Source organism: Cervus canadensis, chromosome 18, assembly GCF_019320065.1.
Source record: "Cervus canadensis isolate Bull #8, Minnesota chromosome 18, ASM1932006v1, whole genome shotgun sequence".
NCBI classification, from domain to species: Eukaryota; Metazoa; Chordata; class Mammalia; order Artiodactyla; family Cervidae; genus Cervus; species Cervus canadensis.
The window spans coordinates 47,048,620-47,068,179 of NC_057403.1; the positions used below are offsets into that span (position 1 = coordinate 47,048,620).

The following is a 19,560-nucleotide window of genomic DNA, read 5'->3' on the forward strand; positions in this document are numbered from 1 at the left end:
AAGGCAAAGGTAGAGCAATTTGCTGGGAACAGATGGGTGGGTGTTTCAGAGTTGCTGGAACCTAATTCTAAAACCACTCTGTGTATCTCTGAGAAAGACTCAAGAATCAGACTGCAAATGTTCATGAAATGAGCTTGGACATGATTTGTAATGAATGTTTCTTTCGATATATATATATATATGAAGGTGTATAGCAGAGAATTCAAGCTGATTGCTGTTTTGTTGTTAAGTCACTAAGTCATGTCCTACTCTTTTGCAACCCCATGGACTGTAGCCCGCTAGGCTCCTCTGTCTATGGGTTTTTCCAGGCAAGAATACTGGAGCGGGTTGCCATTTCCTTCTCCAGGGAATCTTCCCGACCCAGGGATCGAACCTGCGTCTCCTGCTTGGCAGGCAGATTCTTGACCACTGAGCCACCTGGGAAGACCCAGTTGGTGGTGGGGAAGACAGCAAAGTGGGAACAAGGCCAGGGTAGGCATTTTGAGAAGCGTTGTAAGTATCAACCACACAGCGCTGGAGTCTGAGATCCTGTTTCTTCCCTCAGTTCTTTGCATTTTCCACAAGCAGCTCCAACTCGTGCCTGTCACCATTTTGCCATTTATTGAGTTTACTGGGGTGAACGGGGTGGAGATACAGCCACTTATCCAGGGAGGAATTAAGAGAAGATAATTTGAATAGATAAGAGTTACAGCACAGCATTTATTGCTTTTCAAGAACTGCCTCCCTCCTACCCCCCAAAGCAATATTCAAAAGTGTATGCTTGAGTGTGGACAGCTCCATACCAAGTGTTTAAAATGACAAGGTCTTCACCCTTAAAGATGCTTCTTAAGGAACAGTGGTGCCTTTTAAATTGTATTTGATTTTATTTTGCCTCCATCGCTGTGTGTCAGGGTTAAAGTAGAGGCATTGTGGACTTCCCCAGCCCGCGTGTTCTGCTGTGAAAGTCGCTTGACGGTATAGTTTGTAATTGATCCCGGAAATGTGAAAGCCCATAGCAGGAAGGAAAGACAGAAATATAACAGTTTCTAATGGATGCTCAGAAAGTATGATTTGAAAGCACGGCATTGCTGCTTTGAAAATCAAACAGGCCTTGGTGGGGGGGTTTCACTTCCCACTCGCCGACACAGCCCCCCTTCTGGAGTGGGGTCACTTGTCCCCCTCGGGATGTTTGTCCTTCTTTGGAAAACCCAGGGAGCACACCCAACCAATAGGGAAGGGGGTCGGACAGTAGGGCAGTGGGGGGAATAGCCTCATTGGTTTTCAAAAACCTTGTGATTTAAAAAAAAAACCCACACACACCAAAAAACCTATGAATGTTACAAAAGTCACATTTTCTGACCGATTTCCCCCTCCGACACCATTCTCTCCTTTTCTGTTTCCCGGTGGTGTGGTGTGGCTGTTGCGAGATGATTTGTTCCCTTTGATAATTTTGGCCTCATTCTCCGGGGCTGTTCCCATCGCATCTCACTGATGTTATTTCGGCTGATGATATCAGGTGGTTTGTTAACCTGTCTCCCTGTACCCACACTGCCTCTTCAGATCCACAGAACAGCCTCTCCATTTATATGGAAAATTAACACATCTTTTTTTCCCAGGCTCCGGCTTAAAACTTGAATAACTGGTAATGCTGTTTATTTTTCTCCATTGAGCAACTGCCTCTTAATTACAGTTCTTAATATTAATTAGCACTTAGGTTGTGTCCACGCACCCCCAGCCCCGACATCCTAAAACTACCCCCAGTGACTTCTCTGTGCTCCCCTCCCCTTGTCTATCTTCTGCTCCTGCCAGCCCGTAGCTCCTCCAAAGTCCATCTTATAAATTCGGTGGTCTAAGGACTTGGGAACAGTGTAGTTCAACACTTCTCGTGTTTCCATGGAAATAATTGAGATGTAATAAATAGAGGCATTCTGAGGTTACAGGTTTCTTGATTCAGCTGAGACCACATACAAGTGTAAATTGTCGAGATTTGTTTGGCTAAATGTACATGATCTTGTAGGAAGGGCAAAACAAATGCTTCATAAGTTCTTTAGCTATCTATGTGGATTGGGGCAGCTAACATTTAATCCTAATATTTAATTCCCCCTTCCTCAGTGAGATCACTAACTTCCAGCTTTGGAGGGACCTGTCTCAGTGTAGAAAACATCCTTTATGTGTAGTAATTGCCATTTAGATTCTTCCACTTCTTTCATGCAAAAACTTAATAAGCAATACAGTTTAACTATGTGTCTTGGACAGGAGGGCCCTGCTAAATGTTGAACCATAACATGCCGAGTGTGCATCGCATGAAAGGTACAAGATGCTGGTGACTTTGCAGTTGTGAAGAAACTGGGTAAAACCAGCTGGGCACTGTGGTGGCCTGCTACAGCCTGGTAACAGAGGAGGAGGAGGCAAACCAAGTGAGGAGCAAACTAGAGTGCAGCGTCTGATATAGCATTCCTAGCTGGAGACTAAAGCTGCAGGTCTGGTTCAGTCTAATAGAAAGTTGCAATAATTGCTATATCGGTAGCCAACTCTTAAGCTGGTGGCTGTGGAATTCTTCCCCTGATGTAGGATTTAATAGTCTGGCAATTAGATGCATTGATTTCTCTTAACTGTTCATTTGGATGTGTAAACCAAAGAAACCCGCCACTGCTGCAGGCGGCTGCCTGGCTCTCGGAAAAAAGGCTGATTTAGGTGATGGTGGTAGGAGGATGGATTCTTCAAGGCAGTGTTGGGGCCAGTTCCCTCTTCTTTTGACATTTCAGCCCATTTTGCAGTAAAATGAAGAGCAGCTGTTGTTCAGACAGTGTTTAAAAACCAACAACGGTGTCCCGTTCTGTCTGAAAAGCAAACACACGCTCTTCTGCTGCAGACATGTATAGAGTAACATTTCTGTCTCTGAGTGACTGGACTCACTTGCATATTTTTGGCAGATGGTCGGTTAGGTACCAGAGGGAAAAGTCACACAACACCTTGGCTCCGAGTTCCAGAGGGACCTCTTGCCCGAAACGGAGTGAGTTCTCTCTCCCCTTCCTAGGGGCCTGGTGTCCCCTAGACCGCAGTGTCTCTGTCAAGCCCTGAAGAGATATGGGACGTGGTATCTTGGACTCCTTGGCATGGTGGCTATGTGACTTCAGTGGCTTGGAGAGGGGGTAGATAATGAACCCTTGCAAACGTTAACACCTCTTAACTCCCTGCTCCTGGACCTGCAGGTTTCTGTAAGTGTTGCTAACTTCTTTTTGCAGGCATCTAAAACTATCTTGAGGAGGACTCTCTGTCCTCATGGCCCTATCTATTTTTTTCCTTTGTTTAAACTGAGGTGGATGTGTGGGTTTAGTTAACTCTTTGTCCGAAGTTAAGATGGACTTACCTTTCCTGGACCTTTTATGCGGTACACTGGTATTTGTGAAGAATATTATCTTCACATCTTGAAAATGTTTGCAGTAGATATCGGGGTTCCCTTCTTATCTCTGGGTCCAGGTAATTACAACAGAATACCTTGAAAGCTGTTAGCGGTCTCCCTGTTACCGTGAGTAGCTGGGGAAAGCCTTGATACACCTTGATTGGTGAATCTGACAATTTCTGCAAATTCCTGTCAGTTTGAAAGGGCATTTTGTGTATAAGCATGTTAATCGGTAATCAGAGTAGTTTTATACCCAAAATGGACTAATTAAGTCTGGATTGGTTATATTCCGCTTGAAGTTTTTGGTACTGTCAGCTCCCCCTGACTGGGAGAGGTGGGGTGGGGGAGTGAGGGAAATGCTGATGGAAACTTTTGATTCATCGCTTACCTGCAGGGATCAGTGGCAGCCAACGATTGGGGTTGTACACTCAGTAAATAAAAATACTTTATCTCTTTCAAGGAGCGCCAATTAGCTGATTGCTCCGTGTGGCTGTCTTTAAGGAGAATGCTGTCTTACCTATCTTCTTGTACAAAGGTTTGATTTTTAATGTCTTGTGAAAAGGATTCTCTTTGTCTTGATTGATGTCAGGAATAAAAGCATGATGGTAATATCCCTTTGAAAGCTATTGTATTGTCAGCCCTGGCTGACAGCGGGAGGGCCTCCCAGCATTATAGATTAGTGCTGTGAAAACACTGACATTTTCTTTGTTACGTTGCTGTTGTTCTGCTTGCAAAGTCAATTACACAATGTCGGAGCTCAGTTACAGAGTTGACTTTGGAAGTAGCAATGTCTTTTCATTCTCTTCTTAAAGATATAATTTTCCTGTGTGGTTGTTGTCATTGTTTTGTTTTCTTTTTCTCTTTCTTTTTGACCTGCTTCCCTCCGGTGACCACCCCCTCTGCCCCTCAAGAGTCAGAACGCATTAGCTAGGCAAACACACTCTGGTTTCAGTTGTGACAAGTCAAATTCTAAGATTGCCACATCATTATCTCTGAATTCTTCTGCTCATTCACATTTCAGTGGCTTCTTATTGATGTAGTGACTACAGCAGCCAAGTTACATAAAAAGCCCATCAAATGAGATTATGGTATTGATAATCTCTTGTCAAGTGGGTTGCTCTGGATTTAGGGTCCTTGTGCTGTGTGTGGGTGGGTACTCATTTCTCTAAGTTCATGTCCAACTCTGTGACCCCATGAACTGTAGCCTGCCAGGCTCCTCTGTCCTTGGGACTTCCCAGGCAAGAATACTGGAGTGGGTTGCCATTTCCTTCTCCAGGGCATCTTCCTGATCCAGGGATCAAACCTGAGTCTCCTGCATGGCAGGTGGATTCTTTACCACTGGGCCATGGGGAAAGCCTTTGGGGTCCTTAAGTTTGGCAAATTGTTTTTTTTTTTTCTCTCCTGACCCAGGTTGAACCAAGTTCCTGGGCTTTTGGGAGCACCCCTCCTGCCCCCCAGCAAATAGTTTTTTGCTGCAGAAGATATATAATAAACATTCCGATCTCACAGGCCAGGGCTGGTGAGTTTGGGACTTAGAATCTTGGATGACATCTTTATCTCGTAAGAGAACCTTGTAACCCACCCTTCTCCCATTGCAGATGGCAAATGCGAATTATAAGGCTCTCCAAGGTGCCTTTACTGGGTACCCTTGAACTCAGGAGTGATTTTCATCCCCGTGTGAAATTCTGCTGCTGAAAGGGAGGTAGGCTTGACATGTCCAAAGCTAAAAGTGGTCAGGGTGGAGGTTTTTATTTACACTCCCCCTACTTCCACCCCTGCCTTCTTCAGGAAGAGCAAACCGGCTCTCTGAACTTGGCCGCCGACGAGGCAGCTACCTGAGAGTGGACCGGACTCGCCACTGACTCCAGATGACAGGGATGCCGGGAAACTCCGGCCGAGGACTCTTAATTGTGGGCCCCCAAAGTTGTGATTATGAACCGCCAGACAAGAGACTGTGTTCGCCAGCAATTTGTCAGGACTAATTTTGTTTTTCTCCAATAATTGAAAATTAATGTCTTGAAGTGAAAGCAGATGTTCATGTCATCTTCTGAATTGGGATATAAAATGGGGCTCTGTAGATGGGCTCACTAATTTACCCGTAATTTCCCTCTCGTAGCTAACGGGGGTGTTGGGGCTGACGTCAGCTGAGGCCAGAGTTGGGGGGTGAGAGCATCAGTCTGCACCAGTTGTGCTGTCTGAGGTGCCGGGAGCTCTGGTTTTGGAGGGAGAGCATGTAAATAAACTTATTTCCTGGAGCTGTGAAACTTGGGAGAATCCATTAGTTTGAATGCTCATTGTGCAAGAGATGTTTATTGAGATAATTCAAGGCTTTATGCTGGAAAAGGTGAGGGAACCTGCATGTAGGAAGACAGTGGATTCCTATAGGTTAGAGGATTCTGGGTTCACCAGGCATCTTACCTCAATTTTTTTTTAAGGGAAGAAAATGAAAAGTTGTTAGTCCCTACCCCAGACCACCTAGGCGAGCATCTCTAGGCTCTGAAAGCGGGAATCTGTAATTTTAACCAGCTTTACAGTTGGTAAAGAATCCTTCTGTCAATGTAGGAGACACAAGAGGTGTAGTTTCGCTTCCTGGGTCGGGAAGATCCCCTGGAGGAGGAAATGGCAACCCACTCCAGTATTCTTGCCTGGAAAATTCCATGGACCAGGAAGCCTGGTGGGCTACAGGGGGTTGCCTGTGGGGCAGCCGTGGGGTTGGGGTTACAAAGACTCAGATGGGAAAGAATCTGCCTGCAGTGCCGGAGACCCGGGTTTGATACCTGGCTTGGGAAGATCCCCTGGAGGAGGTCATGGCAACCCACTCCAGTATTCTTGCCTGGAGAATTCCATGGACAGAGGAGCTTGGCAGGCTGCAGTCCATGGGGTCACAAAGAGTCAGACATGACTGAGTGACTAACACACACACATACATAACGTAAAATTTACCATCTTAACCTTTTTAAGTGTCAGACTCAGTGACTTTGAGTACATTCACATCATTGTGCAGCCATCACGAACATTCATTTTTAGCCAACACCCAGGTGGTGGTGGTGGGTTGGGGGGATCTTAGCCCATCACCCTCCAAGGAGGCCCTCAGTTCAAGGCCTCCATTTTCCAGGGAGAGAGGAGAAACAGAGGCCCCGAAGATGCAGTGACCTGGAGAACTGGTGATGTTTTTCCTTGCTCCAGTGAGAGAGGGGAGACTGGTGTGCTCAAAGCGCACTTCAGGGCTCCATCAGGGCTGAGAGCCGGGCAAGAGGGGTGCTTCGGAGCTGTTGAGGGATCTGGTGACGACTCTCAGGATGAGAACGTGCGTTCTCTCTCCTTGGGGGCGCCATTTCTCTGGAGACTGAGACTAGCAGGTGTGAGGTTGGCGCATGGCCCCCACACCTGCCTGCCAGGACCCAGACAGCCCCTCTGACTTAGCAGCCCTGCACACTTGAGGCTGGTTCGTCTGCGGTGGCGCAGGGGAGGGACAGCTGTTGTGGAATGGCCACTTAGCTTCTTTGGTTTCCAGTCCTAGAGTGCCCACTGCCTCTGGCCTGCCAGTCTGGGTGCTACAGACTCTTTATACTGTACTCCTTGAGGTGCCAGCTACCTTTTCCTCCCCCATATTTTCCTGTAATTGAAATCTGCCCTTTCGTTACCTGGGCATGAATTATTTTTTGCAGCGTTGTCATTCCCTATCCTGCTGTGAGGTTTATCTCTTCTGTTGATCCTAATTAAATAAAACATACTGTTCACCTAACTCCTGTTGCACTGAATTTTACCTGCCTGAGGCAGAGTGATGGCCATCTGGGCTGGGTTAGGGAGCAGGGCATGGCTGGATAAGGGACCTGGCATGGTAGGGGCTGCTACATCAGGCCTGGGTGTACCCCCTTGGCCTGGAGGGGGGCCAGCAGGACCCCATAGCTGCCAGCAACGTACAGCATATTTCTGGTTCCTGAACTTGAGCTATTGCTTTGTCCCTAGCCCCATGGGGCTGCAGGTCTGAACCTGGGGACAGGAGAGACAATCACTAGCTCCAGAGAATCCCCAAGGAGGGGGTAAGGGAAGAGAGAGGGCTTCCAGGGTTGGGGGGATGGAGAGAGGGGGCAGGCTCCGGTCACCTGGGGTTGAGGCTGCAGCTAACGCTGGGTTCCCTGGGGAACCAGGAGCAGAGCATTCATTCTTACTGCCCAGGACAGCTCTGCAGATGGCCTGTCCCCTCAGGGAGAGAGGGACAGCCAGGGGCCTGGCACACATGTTGGGAAGATTCAGACCTTTACTATTTTTGCCTTTGAACGTCTCAGAATCTTGAAAATCCCAGGTTGAAGAGGAACCTCGGAGGCCACTTCCTTCAGCCTTCCTGTGTGTTTGTGGCATCCTGAGTTCCATCCAGCCTGGACTCACACATTTCAGTCTACCGGAGCTCACCACCTCTACGGCACAACTTGTGCCTTTTCAGCTTGAATTTCCCATGTTTCTCTTTCTGTGAAACTGCAGCCCGCCTCCTGTAATTTAGGTGCGATGGTCCTGGGTCTGTCTCTTGGGGCCGCAGGGAGTAGCTCCAAGCTCCAGCCCCCAAGGCAGCCCTGTTGAGTCAGCAAAGCTGGCCTTGGTCTACTGGCCCAGGGGGAGACTATCTTTGCATGGGATGCAGTCAGCCTGGTGGGCTTCCAGGAGGCCATGCTCACTTACAGATGACTGTAGATGACCTTGTCTTGGGCTTCTGGGTCCTTGTGTTTAAAAGGATTTGTTAGGTGAATGAGTAACTGTGTAAGCTATTGAGGGAACAAATGAACAGGTACACAGGTGAATGAGTGAATTGTGAACAAATGACTAACTGGTTAAAGACCAGATGAATTCCTAAAAGAATGAGTTAGTGAGTGAGTGGGTAAACTCACATGAAGATGGCACAGACCATCTCTATGTAAAGAAGGCTGAGTGCCAAAGAATTGATTGGCGCTTTCAAATTGTGGTGCTGGAGAAGACTCTTGAGAGTCCCTTGAATAGCAAGGAGATCAAACCAGTCAATCCTAAAGGAAATCAACCCTGAATACTCATTGGAAGGACTGATGCTGAAGCTGAAGCTCCAATACTTTGGCCGCCTGATGGGAAGAGCCATCTCACTGGAAAAGAAAAACCCTGATGGTGGGAAAGATTGAGGGCAGGAGGAGAAGCGGGCCACAGGGGATAAGATGGTTGGATGTCATCATCGATCCAATGAACATGGGTTTGAGCAAGCTCTGGGAGATGGTGAAGGACAGGGAAGCCTGGCATGCTGCTGTCCATGGGGTGGCAAAGAGTTGGACACAACTGAGCGACTGTAAAACATCTTCATGGGTGACTTAGGCTCACGGCTGGCATCTCTGGTGGTCTCTCCTGCCTCCTTCCCCTCCTCCAACCCCTATTCTGTTCAAGAGGTGGGAGATGCTCCTCCTGGAGGACTGGGACCCCTTGGGGTTGGGATGCTCTGTGCCCATTCTCCCCCTTCACCCTTAGCCCGAGGGTGGGGGGTATGTAGTGCTTTCCTCCTGAGATTGTAGCTACTGTGGCAATCATTGTACTAGTTTGTAAAATACTGTTTTTAAAGAATAAAAGCAATATGAGATTTTCTTATTAACTTTAAATAAAACAGAACTTTTAATTGAATAAACTACTCCCTCTTCCCTCTTCCTGCCACAATCCTAAGGGGGCTTCAAAGTGGACATATTTGACCCAGCTCAGTGCTGGCCAGGACTCTGCGGTCCCATCTCCACTAAGTGGCCCTCGGGTGTTTCAGCATCTTTCAGGGACAGTTTGTCCCCAAATAGCACTAGGAGTGAGGGATGGGTTGGGAGAAGGAAGGAGGAAAACAGGATATATTTACAGGGAAAACGGCCAGTAAAATAAAACAGCGTGAAAAAGAAAGACCCCCCCATCACTGAAGATCTGTGCTAAGATTGACTTATTTCTCTCACATGGGAGGGTTGCAGTTTGGAGGAAGCATGTTCTGTGATCTTGGGCAGGACAGTGCCCTCTGTGGGCCTCAGTTTTCCCATCTGTGAAATGGAATGGAACTAGTGGGGCTAGCTATCTGTCTTAGATGGTTTAAGATTTTAATTCCTGGAACATAAGAGTGGGAAAGCATGAGATGCTTTGGCTTTAAAATAATACAAACTAGAGAGATACTTTTAGGTCTTTTCAAGATATTTAAAAAATACATTAAAAAAAAGCTATTTAATTTTGGACTGTGCTGGGCCTCGGTTGTTGCGCCAGGGCTTTCTCTACTTGCAGGGAGCATAGGCTGCTCTCTAGTTGCGGTGTGTGGATTTCTTGTTGCAGTGGCATTTCTTGCTGCAGAACACAGGCTCTAGAGCTTGTGGGCTCAGTTGTTGTGGTTCATGGGCCTAGTTGGCTTCTACATATGGAGTCTCCCTGGACCAGGGACTGAACCAGTGTCCTCTGCATCGGCAGGCAGATTCTTACCCACAGGACCACCAGGGAAGCCCCCTTTCAAGGTACTTTTTAAAGTGACCTGTCCACAGGGTGAGACGTCTGAAGAGGCAGATCTGGGGGAATCCCCCACCAGGGCATCTGGATCCTTCCTTGCTCCCCTGGTCCTTTGGCGGATTGAAGGGAACGTCGGATAAGAGAGGACATGTCAAGGGCTTGACTGTGATGTCAGTATCTTTTCACACGTCTGACAGTTCAGCCTGAGGTGTTCCTGGCTCTTTTGGCCCCAGGGCCTTTGCCAGGCATCCTCGGAGTAGGCTCTCTGGTGCTCCTCTAATCCAGGGGGCAACGTGGATGGAGAATGTCCAGGCCCTACATATGCTCATCAGAGCCACCAGCATGGCTGGCCCGATGCTGGGGAGAATATGGAGGGACAGTCGTGGCCGGACATTCACCTGTGCCCGGCCCTGCCTTCAGCTCCTCCCACCTGGCCCCCCACGGGTTCTCTGATTTATCTCTGTTTCACAAATGCACCAACTGAGGCCCAGAAGTCCCTTGCTCAAAGTCACATGGCTGGAGGGGGGCAGAGCTGGGATTAGCCCAGGGCCTGAGTCAGTAACCATTACCTTATAACTGCCCAAGGATCCCCAAAAAGACAACAGTGAAGCTCATGCTTTCTCCATGGGCTGGAGGAGTCCCCAGCCCCTGGGAAGGAGAGACGGTCACGAGTGAAGGCACAGGAGGTCTGTCCTGCTCCCCAGCCGTCCGTGTTCTCTTCCTTGTGGGCTGTCAACATCCACATCTTTAATAACTGATTTACACATCTTCAAAAACAATTTAATCCCCTTCTCCCCCAGAGATGAGCACTGTTATCCACAGTTCTCTTTCCTCCCAAACCTCTTCTGTGGTAAATTTACATGAAAACATGTATATGCACCCATGCATACACAATTTTAAGCTTAGATAGTATCATATACTGGTTGGCTATGCTGTTATTTGTTGTTTTCATGAAGCAGTGAGTTTTCAGTCTTGGTTGCACATTAGAATCATCTTAGACACTTGAAGAAATAACATAACATCTATGGCCCACCATAGATGAAATTATCCAAACTCTCCGAGGATGGCCCCCCAGCTGTTTTTTTTTGTTTTTTGTTTTTTTTTTAAGCTTCTAGGGTATCTTGAGTGTGCAGCCAGAGTTAAGAACCATTAGTCTAGGAGACATCATCATGTTAGTGTTGCAGACTATTCTACTTCAACAGCCAGAATGCTGTAGGGTGGGTTCATAGTCCTCTATTGATGGATGTTTAGGTTTTCACTGTTACACACAAGGATGCAGGTAACATTCTTGTTTATAAATCTTTGTGTTTCTTAGGCTAGATTCCTGGAAGTAGACTTGTTAAGTCAAAGAGTAGTCACTTGTAAATTTTGAAGGATACCTCTAAATTGCTCTCCACAAAGGATGTACCTTCAGTAATAGTGTGTGAATACATGTTTCTTCTAATCCTTGCCCGCATATTATAGGTCCCTTTTTTCTTCTTCTTTCTCTCCTCCTTCTCCTTCTTTTCCCCACTTTTCCTTTTTGCCAATCTGGCAGGCAAGAAATAGCCCATTGTTTTGATTTGTACTTTCCTGATTACTAGTGAAGATGACCATTTTTCTTATCGTTATAAGATATTTTTTATTTCTTTAGGAAGGGGAACTGAACAGCACTCTGAATATGGAGCATGGGGGTGTGAGCTTTTCTTTCTATCAACTAGTCCTGTAGTCATGTCTCTTCTTTCTTCCATCAAACATCCATCCACTCATCTATCATCCATCCATTTTCCTTTCATCATCTATCCATCTTATCATCCATCCATCTTTCCTCCATTCATCTGTCATTCATCACTTCTCCATCTGTCATTCTTCCATCCTCTTCTCTCCCCTCTTCTCCCTCACTTTCCTTTCTTTCCTTTCCATCTATCCATCTATCCATCCCTCCATCCATCCATCCATCCACATCCCAAGTATCTTACCCTGGTGAGTATGCTAGCCTGGGCTCCAAGGAGGCTGTAGAGATGAACCAGATGGAGGCCATGCTGTCAGGGAGCCCACAGTCTGGAGTGGACATAGAACCCTAACCACAGGACCCGACAGGGCAGCCTAAGATAGAGGTGCAGGTTGAAGGCCAAGAGAGGTTGGAGGAGTTCCTTTGACAGGAGGAATGAGGCAAGACCTGGAAGAGGGGATAATGTTTGCTTGGGCCCAGAAAGATAGAATTACAACACCCAGAGCAGCTACCGTTTCGTGAGCTCCGCTTGTATGCAGGCACTGGGCTGTGTACTTTTCAGGCAGTATCTCATCTCAACACTCACTTCTCACCACTCAGTTGGGGACCTTAGGCTATTTTTTTTTTTTTAATCACAAGACATAACAGATTTAGAGAAGCATCAGCTGAACTCCCTTGTCATGTGAATGGTCAGACTTTCCCAGAGAGGGCGAATCAGATGTCCAGGGTCATACAATGACCTTGTGGCAGAATTGTGCCCAGGGGCAGGGCAAGGATGAGCTGGGGAGATCTTGCTGATGTCCCTAACCCAGGCCAGGGTCTTTCTTGGGAACAACCTGGAGCTCCAAGCTGTGGGGAGTGTAGGGGGATTCTGAGCTGGCGGGCCTGGACTCCCACTTCTTATCCCACCCACTTCTTCACCATGTGAGCCTCAGCTTCATTTTCTATGAAATGGGGGCTCCCCTCCCAGGAGAGGTGTGAGAAGGAGCTCTGTAAAACTGAAATGGCCATCGGAGGGTTGCGCTTGGACTCACACTCTGGAGCGGCCTAACTTACCTATTCTCTTTCTCACCAGTACATGTGTGCTTTGAATGCAGTGCCAGAGAACATGTGCGGGAAACACCAAGCTTTTAATCTGTCCCCTGGAGGTGCCAACAGGTTGTGAATGAGGTTTCTGTATGCCTCATTCACCTCACCTCACCAAGGACAGCTGCCTTGCTAAAGGGGTGCACTGGCCAGGCACGTGGAAGGGGACTGTGTGGGCTGGCATATGCTCCAGAATGGGTGTGCATGTGTGTGTATGTGTGCCTGTGGGCATACTTTTTTTGTGTGTGCACACACATGTAAGTCTGCACATGTGTGTGCATGTATGCATGTGTGTATGCATGTGCATGTATGTGCGTGTGTGAGCCCCAGCCTCCATGGTGAAGAGATTCTTGTTATTGCTTGCATGGTTCAGACCATCAGCACAGGCATAGAGAAAATGCATATCGATGACAGACTTTGCTCTTGAATTTAGTTTATATCCATTCACTGGAATACTTTTGGAGCACCTATTATATGCCACGCACTGGACTTGACTTTGCTAAAAAAAAAGAGGCAAGTTCTTTCTCCTTGCTAAGATTCAGTTGACATCTGTAAAATCCTGGTTGTAAGTGTGAGAAATGAGTTTATATTCTTGTTTCCCAAAATGTATTCCAGGATTTTGTTGATGTTCCACCAAAAGAATAAAAACTATTTTCTGTGGCCAAACACATTTGGCAACCACTGCGTTAAACAGAGTTACCCGTTTTAAACACTTTCAGGGCTTCTCAGAGTTTTAAAATACTAACGTGGGATTCTCTCAGACCTGTTAGTAGTTTCTGACTTTCAAACTTATCGCTTGTCATGGGATCTTATGACCTGGGTATAGTTTAGGTTTCTAGGCTTCGAAGGTCTGCTATCAATACTAGTTTGCTCATTCATTCGTTTATTTATTTACCTAACAAGTTTATTGAGCACCTACCATGGCCCAGTCACTCTCTGAGGTGCTTGAAGCCACAACAGCGAACAGACAGATGTTTATTCTAGTGGGGCGAGAGGCCACCTACAAGTACATGAGTCAATAACCATTTCTGGAAAACAAAGCAGGTTCTGGGATAGGCAGGGAGTGGTGAGGAAGGCTGTCCAGACAGGGCCATCTGGGAGGTGACACTTGAGCCCAGGGTGATAGAGGGGGACGGCGGGCTGGAAGCCTTGCAGCTGGTGCTTTGGAAGAGCTGAGGGATGTGTGTCGGGGGGTGGTCCTTCCCTGGGCCTCGGCCTCTTCAGCTGGCAGGGCACCCCACTGGCCCAGCCCTCTGTGGTTTCTATGGCACAGTCAGACCTCAGAGAGATGCTTCTCTGAGTGGTGAGTCAGTCTGATGGGGCTGTTTCTGAGCAAAGGCGGCTTCTGCTTCCCTATCTCCCCCTAGGAGCTTCTGGACCACGGAGTCCTATCTCAGTGTAACCCTGCCCAGGTCACCACGGAGGGCTCGGAGGGTCCTGCACCCCGCTGGCTGGCTGGCTGCAAGCACCACCTGGCAGAGCCTCTGCCTGTCCCGGTCACGGCCGGGTCCCCAGGGCCTGGCACTGTACCCACATTCCCATCCCTATCTGACAGATGGGCAAATGAGGCCAGGAGGCTCCCACAGCCCATCGCCTCAGAGGCCCAATCCTTTTCCAAGCCAGGGTTGTGACTCCAGGCCGGTGGGGTGGGGAGGGCAGACACTTCTAGGAAGGGAGGTGGGATCTGGGGGCCTCAAGCACTCTCCTGGCGTGTGTCTGCAGAGCTGCCCAGTGTGATTTGGGTCCCGGGAATTGGAAGGGGAATTGGAAATGGAGAGTAGGGAAGGAGGAAGAGGTCGGGTCAGTGGGGGAGGGCCAGGAGATCCGGGGGTGGGGGGGTGGGGGCCGGAGGCAGGAGAACAGATGGGGAGGGGGCATGAGGGAGGGACCTCGGGGCCGGTCCAGCCCAGCGAGCCTCGCCAGCCGGCCGGACGCTTGGGAACGCGGCCCCTTCCCGGGCCCTCGTCTGCCCGCCCCGCGGGGCGGCCCAGGGACCCCTTTGAGGCGGCCGTCCTGGGAACGCGTCGGGCCGCCCCCCGCCCGGGAGGGCTCCATGGCTGCGGCGCAATAACTCAGGCCCAGGTTTGGCCACAAAGCGGCCGCGGCGGGGGGCTGGCTGGGAAGGCGCGGGCTGCGGCGCTCGCTCGCGCTGCCCGGGTGGGGCCGAGGCTTGTTCCGCACCGCGGGCCGCCCCCGCCGCCCGCCCCTCGGAGTCTGGGGCTGGCCAGGCCCAGCTGGCGCCCCCAGGACTCCTGAGTCCCCGGCCCAGAGCGGGGAGCGGGCAGCAGGCGGCGGCGTCTAGCCCACAGCCGGGTGCCACGGGTGGGTGGGCTGCGGCCCCCGCTGGCCAGATGTGCGCCTTGGAGGGTTGGGAGGCGGGGGCACCGGTACCTACTGGAGCGCTGATTGGCTCGCGGCTTTGGGGCGGGGCCGGGAGAGGGCAGTCGCTCGCTGTAGGGCCAGTCCTTGGATGTAATACATACAATAACTAAATAAATGTCCTCGATTGCTTTTGAGCACATCACTTTTAACTTCAGAGCAGCCCCGTGAGGTAGGTACTGTGATTATCCCCCTTTCACAGAGGAGGAAACTGAGGCACACGGTGGCAAAACTAATTGCTCCATGTCTCACAGCTGGGATTTGCACACAGGATTTGCACACAGGCCCCCGACCCCAGCGCAGAGCTTTGTCCCTGCCTGGCGCCCCAGGCGTATGTGTGGGGATTACGGGCGTGGGAGTGCAATTCTGAGTTTACTGATGTATGTTCAAGAAATTACAGGCACAAGATTTACGAATCAGATATACTGATTCTGGGTTTCACTCATTCACTTACTGAATGGATACTTTCTGACTTCATTCATTGCCTGGGTGTGTGTTTCTGATTCTGGGCTAGATCTTAATTTTGGGTGCTCAGTGCCAAGTGAAAAGGGCTGGGTCTCTGCCTTCAGGGAGCTTGCAGTTTAGTTGGAGGCGGGGTAGTGAGACTGACAATAAAGAGTGAGCAGTTACTCTCGTGCAGGTGGGGTGGCCTGTAGGCCCTTTCTGGGGAGTTCCCTGGCAGGCCCCTGACCCTGAACTTGAAATCCCTGGAGGTAGGCACAACCTCTGAGCACAGAGTGGCTCTCGAGGTTCACAGGGGCACCTCCAAGTACCCAGGGAGGAGCTTGGAGGGGTGCCTCCTGATTGGCCAGATGAGGAAGGGTGATCCAGGGAAGCCCATGACCTGGCCTTGGCTCACACTGCACATATGTGGCAGAGATGATGTCCAGTTATTAGGCTACTCATTTCCAAGGTCCCCGTGTCCCACAGACGGGGGTCCTTACCCCCAGACCCCATCTCTAGTATGAGGGCCCATGTCCTCTGCACAGACTTAGGGCTGGAGGTGGAGGTAGGTACTGATGCTCCGTCACTGGCACCCAAGTGCCTGAGCTGTCCCCACCCTTCTGGCCTCCAGTCCGGCCAGTAGAAGATAGCTGCCTTCATGCACCTACCGCATCCACAGTTTGGTCTGAATTGGGTAACTGAATGGGCTTTATTCTGAATTTTGTGTCTCCACTGCCTCAAAATATCTATTGTTCTGGCTTGCCCTGGGAGCGCAAGGCCTGCTGTATGTTCGGGTCTGAGCTTGGTGTAAGGCTGGACCTGGCCTCAGACCTCTGTGTGCATTTCACCCTGTCTGACTTTTGTTAGGAGAGTTCCAAGTGTGCTCTGTTCTATGGACAGAGGTCTGGCAGGAGGGGATAATGTTTACTGAGGCTTGGTGCTTGCTTAGCGCTTTATACATGTTTTTTCATGAATACCCTCAACAGCCCTGTGAGCCTGGTCCCATTACACTTGCCATCCTGCAGGTGAGGACGCATGGTGGGTCAGCCTGAGGTTTGAGATCATGTGTCACAGCCAGGCTGCCTGACCTCATCACTAGGGAGCCACCTTCCTTCCGTACTCTCCCCCAGGAGCCGGACTGGGAGACAGACCCATAAACAGTGATGAACTCTGAGGCTGGTAACACCCAGCTGGTGGCCAAGTCCACACTCCCCCACTCTCCTCCCCCACTCCTGCCTGCCTGGGCCTACTCCTCAAGTCCAGCCCTGGGAGAAGCAGCTTGCACAGGCTGGGTGGGAGGATGGGGCCAGCCCCTGGGAACATTCGGGGTGGCTGGCTGGTGGACAGGGTTGTACCTGCTTCCTGGTTTCGTCGGAACTGCACAGCCAGGCTCACCCTCTGTTCTGTCGGGTGGGAGGTGCTTACTTGCTGCATTCAGGGTGGGGAGTCCTTCCTTCTGCTGTCCCCCACCCATCCCCAGGCCCCAAGAGTCCAGCTGGCCCAGCCCAGAAATCTGGGATGTGGTGGTTTGGCATGGATGGCCTTGCCGAGGGAACTCAAAGATTTAAAGGGCCCTGTCCTCTGGACCTCTCTCTGATTCCACGCAAACTGCCCCGTAAGCCCAGGACATGGCCGGTGAGCCTGCATCTTCCTCCCCACCAATATTTTCCCCAGAGCCTGGGTTTGAACCCAGGGCAGGAGCCCCTCTAGGGCTGAGTTTCCAGGCAGCCCTTCGGTGGACACCCATCGTAGCCAAGAGGCCCAGGAGCAAGCAGGCTTGCCCTCCCTTCTGAAGTTCCTCTCTCTGGGCACCGACCCTCTGCATTCCCTGCCCTCCACCCCCTCCTGCGCAGGCTTCCTGGAACCCAGGGACCCTGGAGGTTTCTGGGCCATATCGAGTTGCCTGGGTGGTTGTTTCCTTTTTTTTTTTTTAAGGCCATGCAGGGTGGAGGAGCCGGGAGAGAAGCCTATGATTGGGCCGGGGCCAGCCTGGGGTGGAGGCCGACTAGAGCCCATGCCTCCCAGGGTTGGGCTGTGGCCCCCAACCCCTACCTCCGAGAGGCCCGAAGCCCGGCCTCCCCTCCAAGCTGGGACCAGCCCTGCCTGGCATTTCCTGCCTCCCTCCCTTTCATTCTGCACCAGGCTCCCCAAGGACACCCTGGGGGGCGGGTGGTGGGGCCCACTCTCACTGTTCTCCCTGGTGACTGGGGCCTGACTTGACCTATTGACGCCACAGACCTGCTGGGTGGCTAGGGGTGGGCTCCACTGGATTGCTTCTCCCCAGGCTGCCCCTCCTGGCTGGACTGCTAGGCCAAGCTGGGCCCACCTTTGGGTCTGAGCCAGGAGGCCAGAGCTGATGGAGAGGACTCCTCACAGGCCCCTGGTCTGGGTGAGGGGTGGGGTTCTGGCAAAGGCTGGGGGGCTAGGGGGAAAATGGAGCCCTTGAGACCAAGGGGAGGGAGCAAAGGAAGGACCCCTGGGGGGGGTAGGAACCTGGGCTAAGGCCCCTTGGAGTTAATTCCTAGGTGATTTTGAGAAACCCCAAGCCCTTGGCAGCTCTGCCCTGCCCGCCCCCGAGGCCCACCACACACGTGGTTTTGCTTTTCCAGGCATCCTCCCCTGGTCGCCTCCCTCTGGGTGCCTTCTGAGCTCCTCCGGCCCCTCCCCCAGGCCTCATGGGCCCCCTCCTTCCTCCTTGACCCACTTTAGTCCCCTGTTGCTGGGGGAGGGGAGCACGCAGCCGGCGGCTCTGATCCTGGCTGCCTCCCCCGGCGTCCCTTGGGGCGGGTTCTGGATGGAGCCAGCAGGCTGAGCCGGCCCGGCCCCAGGGACTGGCACACGGAGTGCTCCGAGTGGCAGCTCCCTGCCCCCTCCCTGGACAGACAGTTCTGGACAGCTGCCCCTGCCCCGGGCCCCTGGGAGGCCCTGCCAGAGCCGGGCTCCGGTTTCCCCCAACCCCAGGGAGCTGTTGCTCCAGAGGTCCCTCCTACCACCGCCTCCTAGCTGAGCGCACTTCCCAGAGGGGCCCTGGGGCAGCGCCAGGCCCTAGCCTCCTCATTCTTCTAAAATCTCTGCTGGAGAGACTGGAGCTGGGGGTCAAGTTCCCTGTCTGCTGTTGATCTGTGTGAGCTGGGGAAAGCCACCAACCTTCTCTGGGCCTCCTCTATGGGACAAAGGATTTGGACCAGATGGCTAACCTTTATTGAGCATTTACTATGCTCCAAGGACCCGGCTAAGCATTTTATGTTTATGATTTCAGAAGGGCATGGCAACCCACTCCAGTCTTCTTGCCTGGAAAATCCCACGGACAGAGGAGCCTGGCGGGGTCGCAAGGAGTCAGACACGACTGAAGCGAATGAACGCACACAGTGTTGTCACAGTGATATCATGGGGCTTGTTTTCCTACACCCTGCTTTAGAGATAAGGCAGCTGTGATACAGAAAGGGAAAGTAACTTGCTTAAAGTCACACAGGCTGTCCATGGTGGAACCACAGGGGTCAGAGCCAGGTAAGCCTGATGAGATGAGTGTTCATTGCCCTGACATTTTAGAATCCATGCTGATACTAGGGCTGTTAACTCTTCCTGGGACTCTTGCATGGCAGTCTAAGGACTTGAGATCCTCCTCCAGGGGTCCTGCCCGAGCCCCGCCCCATCATTCCATCCTGCTCCGGTGTTGCCTGGATCCCCAGGCCCACCCCCTGCCCCGCGGCAGGCTGTGGGAAGCCAAGGCCCCAGGATGCCCGCCAGCTGGGATCTCAGTCCATCCTGAGTCGTTGTTCTGTGGTCCAGGGGCCTGGCCCCATATGGGATTGCTCCCCGCACAGGATGTGTGCTGGCTTCCAGCGCTGCCAACTGTAGGAGCCATGAGCCAGCGGGAATTTCCGCATGCCCGCCCTGCTTGACCACCGGCCTGGCCCTGCGGATCCCCCTGCACCCTCCCCCTCCTCCTTTCCCACAGCCCCGCTGAAGAACACAAATGTGAAAAAATAGGGTGGCAGACCCTGCGGGGTGCTGTTCAAATATGGGACCCGTGCTTCTCTAATCTCTGCATTTTTTGCCTTTCCCTCCTTGAGTCTTGACATCTGTC

General features: G+C 51.2%; 1 protein-coding gene across 1 annotated transcript in view; it reads left to right on the forward strand.

Annotated features, from left to right (window-relative positions):
- Positions 1-19,560, forward strand: part of ZNF423 (zinc finger protein 423) — a 341,617-nt gene that overhangs the window by 2,020 nt on the left and 320,037 nt on the right. The gene's annotated exons all lie outside the window — the stretch shown is intronic.